General features: G+C 41.2%; 1 non-coding gene across 1 annotated transcript; it reads right to left on the bottom strand.

Moving 5' to 3' along the window:
* Positions 1-10,379: 10,379 nt before the first annotated feature.
* Positions 10,380-10,486, bottom strand: LOC133820602 (small nucleolar RNA R71). Its single transcript, XR_009887008.1, has one exon. It is a non-coding gene; the product is annotated as a small nucleolar RNA R71 (small nucleolar RNA).
* Positions 10,487-13,453: the final 2,967 nt, after the last annotated feature.

Genomic DNA, 13,453 nt, shown 5'->3' with positions numbered 1-13,453 from the left:
GAAACACAAGGCTTTTAAGAGATCTTCAATAAACCACCAATCAACTGTGTCATAAGCTTTACTGATATCAATTTTGATTGCACACCTAGGTGAAATAGCTGATCTCCCATAATTCTTGATAAGATCTTGAAAAATCAAGATGTTATGAGCTATTGATCTCCCTTGAACAAATGCTCCCTGATTAGATTGAACTAAGACAGGAAGGACCTTAGCTAAACGAGAGCAAAGAAGCTTAAAGATACATTTGTATAAGGTAAAACAACACGCAATAGGCCTATAATCCATAGCCCGAGAAGGGTTATCACATTTGGGGACCAGAGACAATGTGGTATCAAGTAGCTCCTCAGGGATACTGCCTGATTCAAAAAACTGCCCTACAACTCTACATATTTCATCTCCTATATCCAGCCACAACACCTTGAAAAAACCAGATCCAAACCCATCTGGACCCGGGGATTTGATTATAGGGATACTGAATAAGGCTTCTCAAATTTCCCTGTGAGAAAAAGGCTTCAACAGAGACAGCTGCTGGTCTACAAAGAGCTTGGGACCCATCTCTACATAATGGACATTTAATTTCTTTGTAGCTGAACTAGGCCTGCCCATAATACTCCTGAAGTGGTTCAGAAAATGAGAGACTACTTCTGAAAAGTTATCCACCAATCTACCTTGCTCAGTAACAAAAGAGTCTATCTTATTCTCTTCTTTACGTTTCTTCAGACAAGCATGGAAATAGGTAGTGTTCGAGTCTCCCTTCCCTAACTAATTAATCTTACTTCTTTGAGCCAAGAAGCTATGATACATTTGTTACTGAATAATAAATGCTTCAGCAGCAACCTTGACTTTATCTTGGAGAGTAAAATCTCTAGGATATTGCTGAGCATGGAAAAGGGCTTCCTGAAAATCATCTTTAGCCGTCTGAAATTGAACTCCTATGTCTCCTATATGATCCCTATTAAATCTTTTCAGCTTGTGTTTCAGCCGTATTGTCTTTAGATAAATGGCCTTTAATCCAATCCCCTGAATAGGCTTCCTCCAGTTATCAAGAGCCACCCCTTTAAAGTATTTATGATCTGCCCAGAAATTATAATATCGAAACAATTTAACTCCCAAGTGCTCCATGGCCTGAATAGAGAGAGTACAAGAGCAGTGATCAGAAACTGTTTCTTAGTTGAAGACTGTTGTTGTATTAGGAAACAGATCCAGCCAGACCTCATTAGCAAACACATGATCTATCTTAGAGTATATGCGAGCATGGCCATCTTGGTTATTAGTCCAAGTAAAGAAAGAACCAGTTTGTTTAAGCACATCTAGATGATAACTAGCAAACCATTGAGAAGAATCTAATAATTCAGCTTTAGACACAGGCTTCCCTCCATTCCTATCTTTGGCTGTAAAGATTGCATTGAAATCTCCCAACATTACCCAAGCAGCAGCTGAACTCTTAGGTAAACTTTGCCATAAAATCTTCCTTTCCTCCACAGTGTTACGCCTATAAACAAATGTAGCACTAAAAGGAAATTTCTGACCAGCCATTTTAATAATACAGTGAACATATTGACTTGCTCCTCAATCACTGTAACCTTGACAAAGACCCTCCTCCATATTATCAAAATTCTTCCCTCAATAACCGAACTGGAATAATAATCTCAGTTCAAAAATTTATTAACCATCATCTCAGTGACTTTAGACGCCCTCATTTTCGTTTCCAATAGAGCACCAACTCCCACTTTATTCTTACTACATATATTCAAAAAACTGTAGCCTGCTTTTTCAGACCATTCAATCCCCTTAAGTTCCAGCTCAAAATTTTACAATTATCCATGCGAAGAGCTAGCTTCACCAAATCCTCCTTTCTCCCTCTCTATCTGTTCTTGGAGAACTACAAAATAGTTGGACTGATTATGGCCTGACTCAACTGACACTTTATTAGTCCTCTTCTTGTTACTCTCTGTTGTCCCATGTTTATATACCACTTTCTTAGGTGATTGCCAACCTTTGTCACTCGCATTCTGGCCATTAGCAGCTGGTGGAACTGCAGAAACATTCCTAGGCACATCAACATCTACTTTCTCATCCATAATCCTCCCTTCCATAGAGGGATTCCTAGAGGGATTATCAGAACCAGCTTCATCTTCCTTGTCCCTCCCTACCACATGAGGATTCCTGGAAGGAATATTCTTCTTGATTCCCTGAATTTTCATCTCCTTACGGCAGTCAACCATAGAATGACCAAAACCCGCACAAGTTTTACATTTCACTGGAAACCATTCATAGTCTACCCCTTGTTCTATTAACTGACCATGCTCATTCAAAAAATGTATTGTCCTAGGAGGATTATCTATGATTTCCATTTCCACCATGATCCTAGCAAACTGAACTCTTGTACGCTCACGAGTAAATTTGTCCACCATTATCGGCTTGCCTATCGTACTAACAAGGGCACTGAGGCATTTGCTTCCCCAATATTGAAGGCCTAGATCTTGTAACCTAATCCAAAGAGGCACTGAACAGATCATTCTAATTGCACTTAGATCCGTGGACCATGGCAGAATTATAACTGGCTTCCTATCAAAATGAATAATGCTAGTTTCCAAAACATGATCTCTTGTAGCTTCATCGTTAAACTTGACCATAGTCAAACCCATTGTCATCCTGGCTATTTGAGCAATCCCTAAATGACCCCAAACCCTTTTGATAAACCCTTCAAAAACAGCCATTGGAGGATTTGCTCCAAGAACAATACATATGACAGCAGAACTCCAATTGGCCGATTGGCACTTCACTTCATCAATATCAACTAGAGCAATCTTCTTACCATCTTTAATCAAAGGCTCATAATATTCAAGATTCTGGTCAGAAAATGAGAGATTACCTGATTTGAATTGCTGCCAATGGGTTTGGACTGAAGTCTGAAAGTCTCTTGCCTCCACTGAGTCCGCCCAGCTTGATAGAAAATCCATTCCAGCAGTCATGTGCTCATCTATCTGGTTTGTTTCACCTTTCATCAAACCCTTCTCTTCAGAATTTTGGGTCAAACCTGATGTCTGATCGTTACCGTCCACAAGCATCTCATCAACAACAAATCTTTCCTGAGCAGTCGCATCTTGGATTGAAGGCAAGCCCTGAGTTACCGAGCGAGTCACAGGCTTCCGAGCCGATTTCTTCTTCTTCGACATGGAAGAGCGGGAAAACGAGTCTCAGTCTTCAAGCATTAGGTTTTATTTGAGGTTACTTAAGCCTAAAGTAGTCTGACTGAAAGAACCGTACGTTAAAAACACTTTCTCCCTCTCGTTAACCTTTGTGACCATTCGTGATAATTTCGAAAAAATATTGAGTTCTAGTAGTCGAAATCAAGCGAGGATCGAGGCATAGCGATCCTAGGAAAGATTAGAAGCTTCTTGACCGAAGCATTTAACGAGAAACAACCCAATCAAAGGTAATTCAAGCTTTAAGTTTTGAGTTTTAGAGTTTCTAAGCTTTGATTTGGATTTTGTGTATCGATGAGTTTTTGATTCATTTGAGCCTCGGGATTTGATGATTTTGGATCATTGGGAAGTTTGGGAGCTTTTATTTTTGGATTTGGAGATGTTTAGGTATGTTTTTGGAAGGTTTAGAATGTGAGAAATCAGAGTTATGGTAGGTTTCCCAGGTGGCGCCGCAGCCCTGTTCTTGGGCACTGCGGCCCAAGCTCGAAGCTGAAGATGGTGGGTTTTGTGTGCACTGGGGGCCGCGGCACTGGGTATAGTGCGTCGCGGTGCTTGCTCCTGGTTTGGCTGGGGGCTGCGGCTCAAGATTTTGGGGCAGCATATCATGAGGGTATTTTAGGCCAAATGGGTGTTTTGATCATGGGAACTCAATTTTAGGCCTCGAGATCGTTCCTACTACCCGGATTAGTGGGATTCGATGTCCCAGAGGCGAGGTCTTGGTTCAGGAACCCTTTGTTATTCATTTTATTGATGGAATCCCATATTTGGTTATGACTAGGTGACCACTAAGGAACTTAAAGGTTGATTGTTCTCAAGTGTCGTTCTTATACTAATTCTCACTCGAATCAGAGGTAAGAAAATTGCAGCCTATGCATATGACATGTGTGGTTGTTATAGAGGCATGTTGGCTATTTAATATGGACATTGATTGCATATTAAATGCGTAGCAGATCTTGCTTACTTGTGTATGGCACTGACTATTCAGAATCGGCACTGGTCGCGTATTACTGACCTAGGAGTCAGGAACGGCATAAGCATCATGAACGCAGAGCCGATAAAAGATTAGATCTAATCAATATCAGTGTTGAATGACTCTAGGAGCATTAATGCTGGACCGACCATAAGGTCAATGAAAATTATAAGCGCTTGACTAGTCTAAGACTAGTTACTCAGAGCCAGGGCATAAGGCCTAGGTGACTGTTTGTCACATGGCTAGGGAGAGGAATCCCATGGTTGTGACTCTATGGTCATGTGGTAGTTTATGTTGGTGACTAGTTCATCAAACACCTGTCTTGATAAGCTAGTGAAAGGACCACTTATTTGTAAAGCTCAGGTGACCCTATCGTCACATGGCTAATGGGAACGGAACCCACCTTAGTGACTTTTACAATTGTCACTCCTTTATTTTGGACTGAAAGTCCTGAATGATTATTATGATCATTGTTGATATTATATTCATGCAGTATTGAGTTTTCTTGCTGGGCTTTGGCTCATGGGTGCCATGTGGTGCAAGTAAAGGGAAAGAAAAGCTCACCCAGCCTTGAGTGGACAGCTTAGGTGGTGCTATGTACATATGTGGCCGCTTGACCACCATGGCCAAGGAGATCTCAGGGGAACTAGGGGGTTTACCCTGTTTTTGCCGCTTAGATTGGCAGGTTTTAAATTTTAAACTGTAATGACCATTTTGAGTTGTAAATAACTTGTAAATGTTTTGATGGGCCCATGAACAGTTTTATGTTTTAAATAAAGTATATCATTTCCTTTTGATTGGTTTTCCACCTTAACCTATTAATAACACCTAGAAGCACGTTTTCAACCAAAGAACTCATTTAGCGAGTTAAATTCACGGTTCAACGTTCACCGTAACGGTCTTGGGGTAACCAGGGCGTTACAACATGGTATCAGAGCGTGCCAAGGTTAGGGTTCCTATAGACTGGCTGGGCATGTATACTCACCATTGAAGACAAGCTCGACTCATGGTTTGGTAACTATTTATGTATATATATATGTATAACTGCTTAAATATAGCATAAATGCTTTACCTGTGTACATGAGACACCATGTTAAATCTGTGCCCTGAATACTACCTCTTCAGCATCGTGTGCTAAATAGTACTAAAATTGCTGGAACATACTCATTAGTACTGTTGATTGTGAACTATTATATGATACATGCTAAGTGTTAAATGCTATAATCATGTATCTATTTGTATGACTGTGGAATATGATAATTATCTGCTTATTTTTGGACCGTAAGGCGGAGAGGTTTAGTTATCACTACCTGACTAGCCGTATTGACTATTGTTTCAGTAAGGTTTAAGTTGATAAGAATGAATCCATGACTGACAGATACATCAGCTGGCCAGAGTGATCAAGGCCAGAATAATAATAATAATAATAATCAGGGTCAAGAGAATGACCAGGGACAGATTCTATAGCCTGCTCCTGCAAACTGGCAGCAGTTATTCAGCGATCTGCAGGCTATAGTGTTGAGACAAGGAGAAGAACTCTACCTCCTGAGACAACAGCAAGCTCCTACAATGGCCAGTGTATCTGAGGCACCTCCTATATCGGTGCCAACAGCTGCCAAAGATTGGTAATGAATGAGAGCCTCTCTATGAAAAGTTCAGAAAGCAGCAACCTCCTGTTTTTGAAGGCAGTGCAAATCCTACTAAAGCTGAGTAGTGGATGAGCATGATTACCACCATCCTGGACTTCATGAGTGTGACAAGTAATGAGAGGGTGGCTTGTACAACATGTATGTTTCGGGAGGATGCTCGAATTTGGTGGGAGGTTATATCCCAGACCAGAAACATCAATGCCCTGAGTTGGGAAGAGTTTCAGACTCTGTTCAACGAGAGATATTACAATGATGCCATAAGGGTGGCAAAGGCTGAGGAATTTATTAGATTTCTTTAGGAGAGTTTTTCAGTGACTGAGTATGCCCTAAAGTTTGATCGACTGGCAAAGTTTTCCATGGAGCTGGTGCCCACTGATGGGACCAGGAGGGAGAGATTCCTCCAGGGGCTACAGCCCAGATTAGCCTGTGATGTTCGCATTACCACTGTGGTTGGGGTTACTACCTATGCACAGGTGGTTGAGAAGGCACTCACAACTGAGAGTGCAGAAAACAAGTTCTGGCGAGATAATACAGCCAGAAAAGAATTTAGGAGAACAACTTCTCCTTTTGTGGGTTCAAGTAGGGGTGGAGGCCCCAATGATCATAATAGGAAGGTTCCTAACACTTTCTCAGTTCCAGGTCCTGATAGGTGGCCCCGTGGTGTTTCAATGGGTCGTCCAGGTGGTAATGAAGCCTGGAAGTCTTATCCTGAATGCCCTAGGTGTAAGAGGCATAATTTAGGATAGTGTAAGGCAATGGCCTGCTTCTCATGTGGAGCAGTGGGTCATCTTAAGAAGGACTGCCCTAAGGCAAGAAAAGAAGAACCCAAGAAAGCGAACAGCTCGGCCCCAGCTCGAGTGTTCGCATTGACACAAGCCGAAGCTGAGGCTTCTCCCCCAGTAGTTATAGGTCAGTTTCTTAGTGCTGGAACCCCTTATAATGTTTTGATTGATTTTGGTGCTACACATTCTTTTGTTGCTAGTAGTATTATTGATAGACGTGTAGACCCTATGATTTTTATGATGTGGGGTTTGGAACTTTATTACCCACTGGGGAATTAGTGGTATCCAAGAGATGGGTCAGATCTTTGCCAGTGACAGTGGAGGGCAGAGAGTTGTCAGTAGATTTGATAGAGTTGGTTATGACTAACTTTGACATGACTTGGGTATGGGTTGGTTGGTAAAGTATGGGGCAACCATTGATTGCAGAAGGAAGATGGTCACATTTGAGCCTGAAGGTGAGGATCTTTTTGTGTTTGTTGGTACTGTGCATGGACCTCGCATACCTATGATTTCTGTATTAAGGGCTAGAGATCTACTGCAAGCAGGTTGCATTAGATTCTTAGCCAGTGTGGTTGACACCACTCAAGTTGTGCCAGTGAGACCAGAAGAGACCATATTAGTTTGTGAATTCCTAGATGTGTTTCCAAAAGATTTTCCAGGGTTGCCACCGCACAAAGAAATTGAGATCGTGATAGAACTGGCACCAGGGGCGGAGCCAGTGTCTAGAGCACCTTACAAAATGGCCCCAGCTGAGTTGAAAGAATTAAAGGTACAATTGCAAGAGCTATTAGATTTGGGTTTTATCAGACCTAGCTTCTCACATTGGGGTACGTCAGTTCTATTTGTGAAGAAGAATGATGGTTCTTTGAGAATGTGTATTGATTACAGAGAATTGAATAAGCTAATAATCAAGAATAAGTATTCTTTGCCAAGGATAGATGATATGTTTGATAAGTTGCAAGGTAAGAAGGTATTCTCAAAGATCGACCTTCGTTCTGGTTATCATCAGTTTAGGGTCAAGGAGGGAGACATACCGAAGACTGCTTTTCGTACCAGATATGGGCATTATGAGTTTTTAGTCATGTCTTTTGGATTGACTAATGCCTCTGCTGCTTTTATGGATCTGATGAATCGAGTGTTCAAAGATTATTTGGACCAATTTGTGATCGTTTTCATCGATGATATCCTGGTATATTCTTAGTCTGAGTCAGAGCATGAGTAGCATTTGAGGTTGGTTCTACAGAGACTGAGGGAGCACAGATTGTTTGCAAAGTTCAAGAAATGTGAGTTTTGGTTATCTCAGGTATCATTTCCCGGGCACATTGTCAGTAAGGAGGGGATTAAGGTAGATCCAGTGAAGATTGAGGCAGTTAGAGATTGGCCAAGGCCAAAGAATGCTTCTGAGGTTAGAAGTTTCCTTGGATTGGCAGGTTATTATAAGCGTTTCGTGGAAGGGTTCTCAAAGATTGCTACTGCATTGACTGAGCTGACACGCAAGAGTCAGAAATTTGTGTGGTCAGACAAGTGTGAGAACAACTTCCAGGAACTAAAGCAGAGATTGATTACAGCTCCGATTCTGAGTCTCTCGACAGATCAGGAGAAATTTGTGATTTACTGCGATGCTTCTCATCAGGGTTTGGGCTGTGTTCTGATGCAATCAGAGAAGGTAATTTCTTATGCATTGTTGAGTCTAGTTTTTATCATGTTTTGGTGATGTTTTTAGTAGTCTTTTGTTTCGTTTTTCTTTCATTTAGTGCGAGTTTATGCTTTTTTTGTCTGTCTTTGTGAATATCAGGAAGAATTGAGCACGTGGAAGAAAATGTCAAAGAAAGGGAAGAAATAACCAAGTTTTTCATCATATTTCGAGAAAGAATGGTTCTCAACATAATTTGGAAGTGTTGGTGAATTTTTGGGATGAAAACTTGCAGAATTGAGAAATCCCTTAAGAGCCACGGCATGAGCAAAGTGGAGCCGCGACTAGGTGGGAAACAGAACCAATATTTTTAAGGAAATCCTTGGGCCGCGGCATGGCTAGAAAGGGTCGCGGCATAGATGGGCATTTTGCCCAGAACTCGTCGACGCGGGCCGCAGCATGGCTGGCTAATGCCGCGGCATGGAGAGGGCCTTTTGCCCAGGAAATTGGACACGGGCCGCGGCATAGTGTATGTAGAGCCGCGGCCCGCCTCTTTAAAATTTGAAGTCCTAGGTTTTAATATGGCGAAAAAGAGAAGAAAAGAAGAGACGTACGGATTGGGATGAGAGCTGGTTTTGAAGGCTGAAGACTTAGAGTATTTCTACATGTTTTTCTTCTTCTTCTTGATGTTATCTTTAATTTTTGTTGTGATTAGCACTATGACTATGAACTAATTTTCTGTTTAGGATGTTTAATTGAATCACTTGAATCCCTGTTATGAACTAATGCAATTTCAATTTTCTTCTTCTTCAATCTTCTTCAATTCCATATAACCTGTTCTTATAGATTGATTATTGATTGGCCATCTATAGTCATATACATATGTTTTTAAGTCAAAATCTGAGAAGTGAGATTTAAATCTGCTGTGGTTATATTGGACATAATTCTAATTTAGAACGAGAGTATCTGAATTAATTGTGTAACTGTTATTAAGTTGTCGAGATTAATGCTACCTATGTGGTTCAATTTACCATAGAAATATAGGAAATTGTCACTTAGGTTGAGTTTATAATTTATAGTATGATTATAGGCTGTTGTATCAACTTGTTAATTGAATTAGGTAAAAAGAAGAAGAATTCACACTTTGCATTAGGGAATAATAGGGAGGATAGTTGATGAGATTAAATATCCTAATTGTTTCTCAGTGATTAAATTAAAAGTTTTTCTATTAGTTGTTATTCCATTCAATTTTCAATTATTGTTTTTGCACTTTATAGTTTCTTTTGCTGTATTTACAAAAATCAAGAATTTCAATTCATCAAATAGAACAAGAAATTAATTGACTGGTAATTGATAAATCAGTCCTTGAGGACGATACTTGGTTTTACCATTTTATTACGAATTGCGACTGTGTGCACTTGCATAGCAAAAATATCGCAACAAGTTTTTGGCGCCGTTGCCGGGGACTGAAAATAATTATCAATATCAGTCTAATTAATTTTTATTCTAATTTGATTTTAATTTCTCTTGTTTCTAATCTGTTTAGTTGCTTAATTTGTCTATCTCAGGTGAATTTTGGTATATGCGTGGCAGAAAAGGAAAAAACACACTTGTTCCTCTGAATCCTGAGATTGAAAAGTCTTGCAAGCAAATCAGAAAGAACAAGAGGGAGGCCCAGAAATCTGTGAAGATGGCACAGAATGAAGGGGATGGCAGGAATGTTCTAATTCCTGGAATTGTACAAGGGGGTCAGGCTCAGAACAATGCTGAGAGGAGCTTGAGAGATTATGTACTGCCCACTCTGACGGGAGTACAAAATAGTATACGCCCACCAGCTGTAGAGGCCAACAACTTTGAAATCAAGCCTGCTATTCTACAAATGGTGAGTCCTCTGTGCAATTCAATGGGTTGCCTTCTGAAGATCCTCACACCCATTTGTCCAATTTTCTGGAGTTGTGTGGAACCTTCAAATATAATGGGGTGAGTGATGACGCAATCAAGCTTAGGCTTTTCCCATTTTCTCTGAGGGACAGAGCTAAAAGTTGGCTGAACTCGCTGCAGCCAAATTCTATTGTCACCTGGCAAGATCTAGCTCAGAATTTTTTGTCTAAATTCTTCCCTCCATCCAAAGCTGCTAAATTGAGGGGAGAGATCAATAACTTTTGCCAGAATGACGGAGAGTCATTGTATGAAGCTTGGGAACGGTTTAAGGAACTCTTGAGAAGATGTCCTCATCATGGCATTGAACAGTGGATGCTAGTACAGAATTTCTACAATGGTTTATGTCCTACAACCAGAACCATTATTGATGCTGCAGCGGGTGGTACGTTTATGAGTAAGAGTGCAACTGGTGCTTATGAGCTGCTGGAGGACATGGCCACAAACAATCATCAGTGGTCTGAGGAAAGATCATCAGGAGTCAGAAAGGTAGTTGGGGTGCATGAGCTGGATGCAATCACTGCTCTAACAGTGCAAGTAGCCTCTCTGACAAAGCAGTTGCAACAGAGCAGTGTATCTGCTAATGCGGTTCAGATGGCAGTGAGGTGTGAAATGTGTGGTGGTGCTCATTCTGTCGATCAGTGCCCTATCTGTATGAATAATAACACCCCAATGGATCATGCTCAAGTTCAAGCGGTGGGAAACTTTCAAAGGCCACTCAATAATCCATTCTCCAATACTTACAATCCTGGGTGGCGAAATCATCCCAATTTTTTGTGGAAGAATAATCAAGGCCAACAACCTCAGTTTCAGGGCCAATTTCAGAATAACATGCCTCAGCCACCTATGCATCAAGCTTTGTCATCACAACAGCCTAGGCCTCAATAATCAATGCCTCAACCTGAGAGGCCTAATGAACTGCAAGCTGCCTTGTTGACTCTCACTAATACTCAGACTCAATTTATGACTGAGACCAGATCCTCTATTCGAAACCTTGAGACACAAGTTGGGCAGTTGGCCAATATGCTCAATAATAGACCCCAGGGAAATTTGCCCAATAATACTGAAGTCAACCCCAAGGAGCAAGTTCAGGCAATTACTCTGAGGAGTGGGAAGCAAACTGAGCAGCCTAGACCTCCACAGGCAGTGTTTCAGAATAAAGAGATGGGTGCACAGTCTGATTCAGAAAGGGTTACTGAAGACCACCAACAGTCAGAAAAGAGTATGCCAGTTGTTATTGAGCAGCCAGTTCGAGTTCCATACCCTCAGAGGCTTAGAAAGACTACACTTGAGAAACAGTTTTCTAAGTTTCTTGAGGTGTTTAAAAATCTGCACATAAACATTCCTTTTGCTGAAGCCTTGGAGCAGATGCCCAGCTATGTTAAATTCATGAAGGAGATTCTGTCAAAGAAAAGGAAGATGGAGGACTATGAGACTGTAGCACTCACTGAAGAGTGCAGCGCGATTTTACAAAGGAAGTTACCCCAAAAGCTGAGAGATCTGGGGAGTTTCACCATACCTTGCACCATTGGCAAGTTTGAATGCAAGCACGCCTTATGTGATCTGGGGGCAAGTATCAATCTGATGCCCTTATCTGTGTTTAAAAGACTTGGTTTGGGGGAGGCAAAACCAACAACTGTCACTTTACAGCTCGCAGACCGATCGTTAACACATCCACGAGGTATTATTGAGGATGTTCTTGTGAAGGTGGATAAGTTCATATTTCCAGCTGACTTTATTGTTCTGGACATGGAGGAGGACACAGATGTCCCAATTATTCTCGGTAGGCCATTTCTAGCCACAGGCCAAGCTCTTATTGATGTTCACAAAGGAGAGCTTAAGCTTAGAGTTCAAGGAGATGAGGTGGTCTTTAATGTCTTCAAGTCTATGAAGTATCCGGTGGCTAGTGACAGTTGCTTTAGTGTTGATGTGATAGAAAAGGCAGTCTCCAAGAGAAGGATGAGCAGTGATGCCTTAGAGACAGTATTATTGGGTGATGAGGGCGATGATGATGATGATGCTGAGATCAGAGAATGTGTAAACTGGATAAACTCTTTCTTACCATATTGGAAGAAGTTTCAAGAATTAGCAGATGCGACTGATAAACCGTTAACCTCCATTCAGCAGCCACCGCCATTGGAATTAAAGGTCCTCCCAGATCACTTGCAATATGCTTATTTGGGAGAGAATGAAACTTTACTTGTCAAAGATAGAATTGGAGAAACTGTTGAGGGTTCTAAGGGAGCATAAATTGGCCATTGGGTGGACCTTGGCAGATATTAGAGGAATAAGCCCATCGACAGTGATGCATAAAATCTTATTGGAGGAGAATAGCAAGCCATCCATAGTGGCCCAAAGAAGACTCAATCCAGCCATGAAGGAAGTAGTATTGGAGCAAATTCTTAAATGGTTGGATGTTGGGGTGATCTACCCAATTTCTGATAGCGCATGGGTGAGCCCTGTGCAAGTGGTACCTAAGAAGGGTGGAATGACTGTAGTGAAAAATGAGAACAATGAACTCATTCCAACAAGAACTGTAACGGGGTGGCGGATTTGTATAGACTATCGCAAGCTCAATAAGGCAACAAGGAAGGATCATTTTCCTTTGCCTTTCCTTGATCAGATGCTTGACAGATTGGCAGGCCATAACTACTACTGTTTCTTGGATGGGTATTCTGGGTATCATCAGATCGCTATTGCACCAGAGGATCAAGAGAAAACAACCTTTACATGTCCTTATGGCACATTTGCTTTCAGGAGAATGCCATTTGGACTATGCAATGCCCCTGCAACATTTCAACGGTGCATGATGGCCATATTTTCAGACATGGCAGACCAGTGTATTGAGATATTCATGGATGATTTCTCTGTTTTTGGCTCATCATTCGACCTCTGTTTTGGTAACTTGGAGAACGTGCTGCGTCGTTGTGAGAAGGCAAATCTGGTGCTGAATTGGGAGAAATGCCATTTTATGGTGAAAGAGGGGATTGTTCCTGGCCATAAAATTTCAAGTGAGGGAATTGAGGTAGATAGAGCAAAAACTTCTACCATTGAAAAGCTGCCTTCACCAGTTTCAGTCAAAGGAGTTAGAAGTTTTCTTGGTCACGCTGGGTTCTATCAAAGATTCATAAAAGATTTCTCTAAAGTGTCCAAGCCCCTCTCAAATCTGCTTATGAATGGAGTTGTCTTTGATTTTAATGACGAATGTTTGAGGGCTTTCAATTTCTTGAAAGAAAAGCTTATTTCTGCTCCAATTGTGATAGCTCCGAATT

Source organism: Humulus lupulus, chromosome 2 (genome assembly GCF_963169125.1).
Source record: "Humulus lupulus chromosome 2, drHumLupu1.1, whole genome shotgun sequence".
In the NCBI taxonomy this organism is placed as follows: domain Eukaryota; kingdom Viridiplantae; phylum Streptophyta; class Magnoliopsida; order Rosales; family Cannabaceae; genus Humulus; species Humulus lupulus.
Note: the sequence above shows the minus strand (reverse complement) of the source record. Positions and strands in the feature narration are given on the sequence as shown.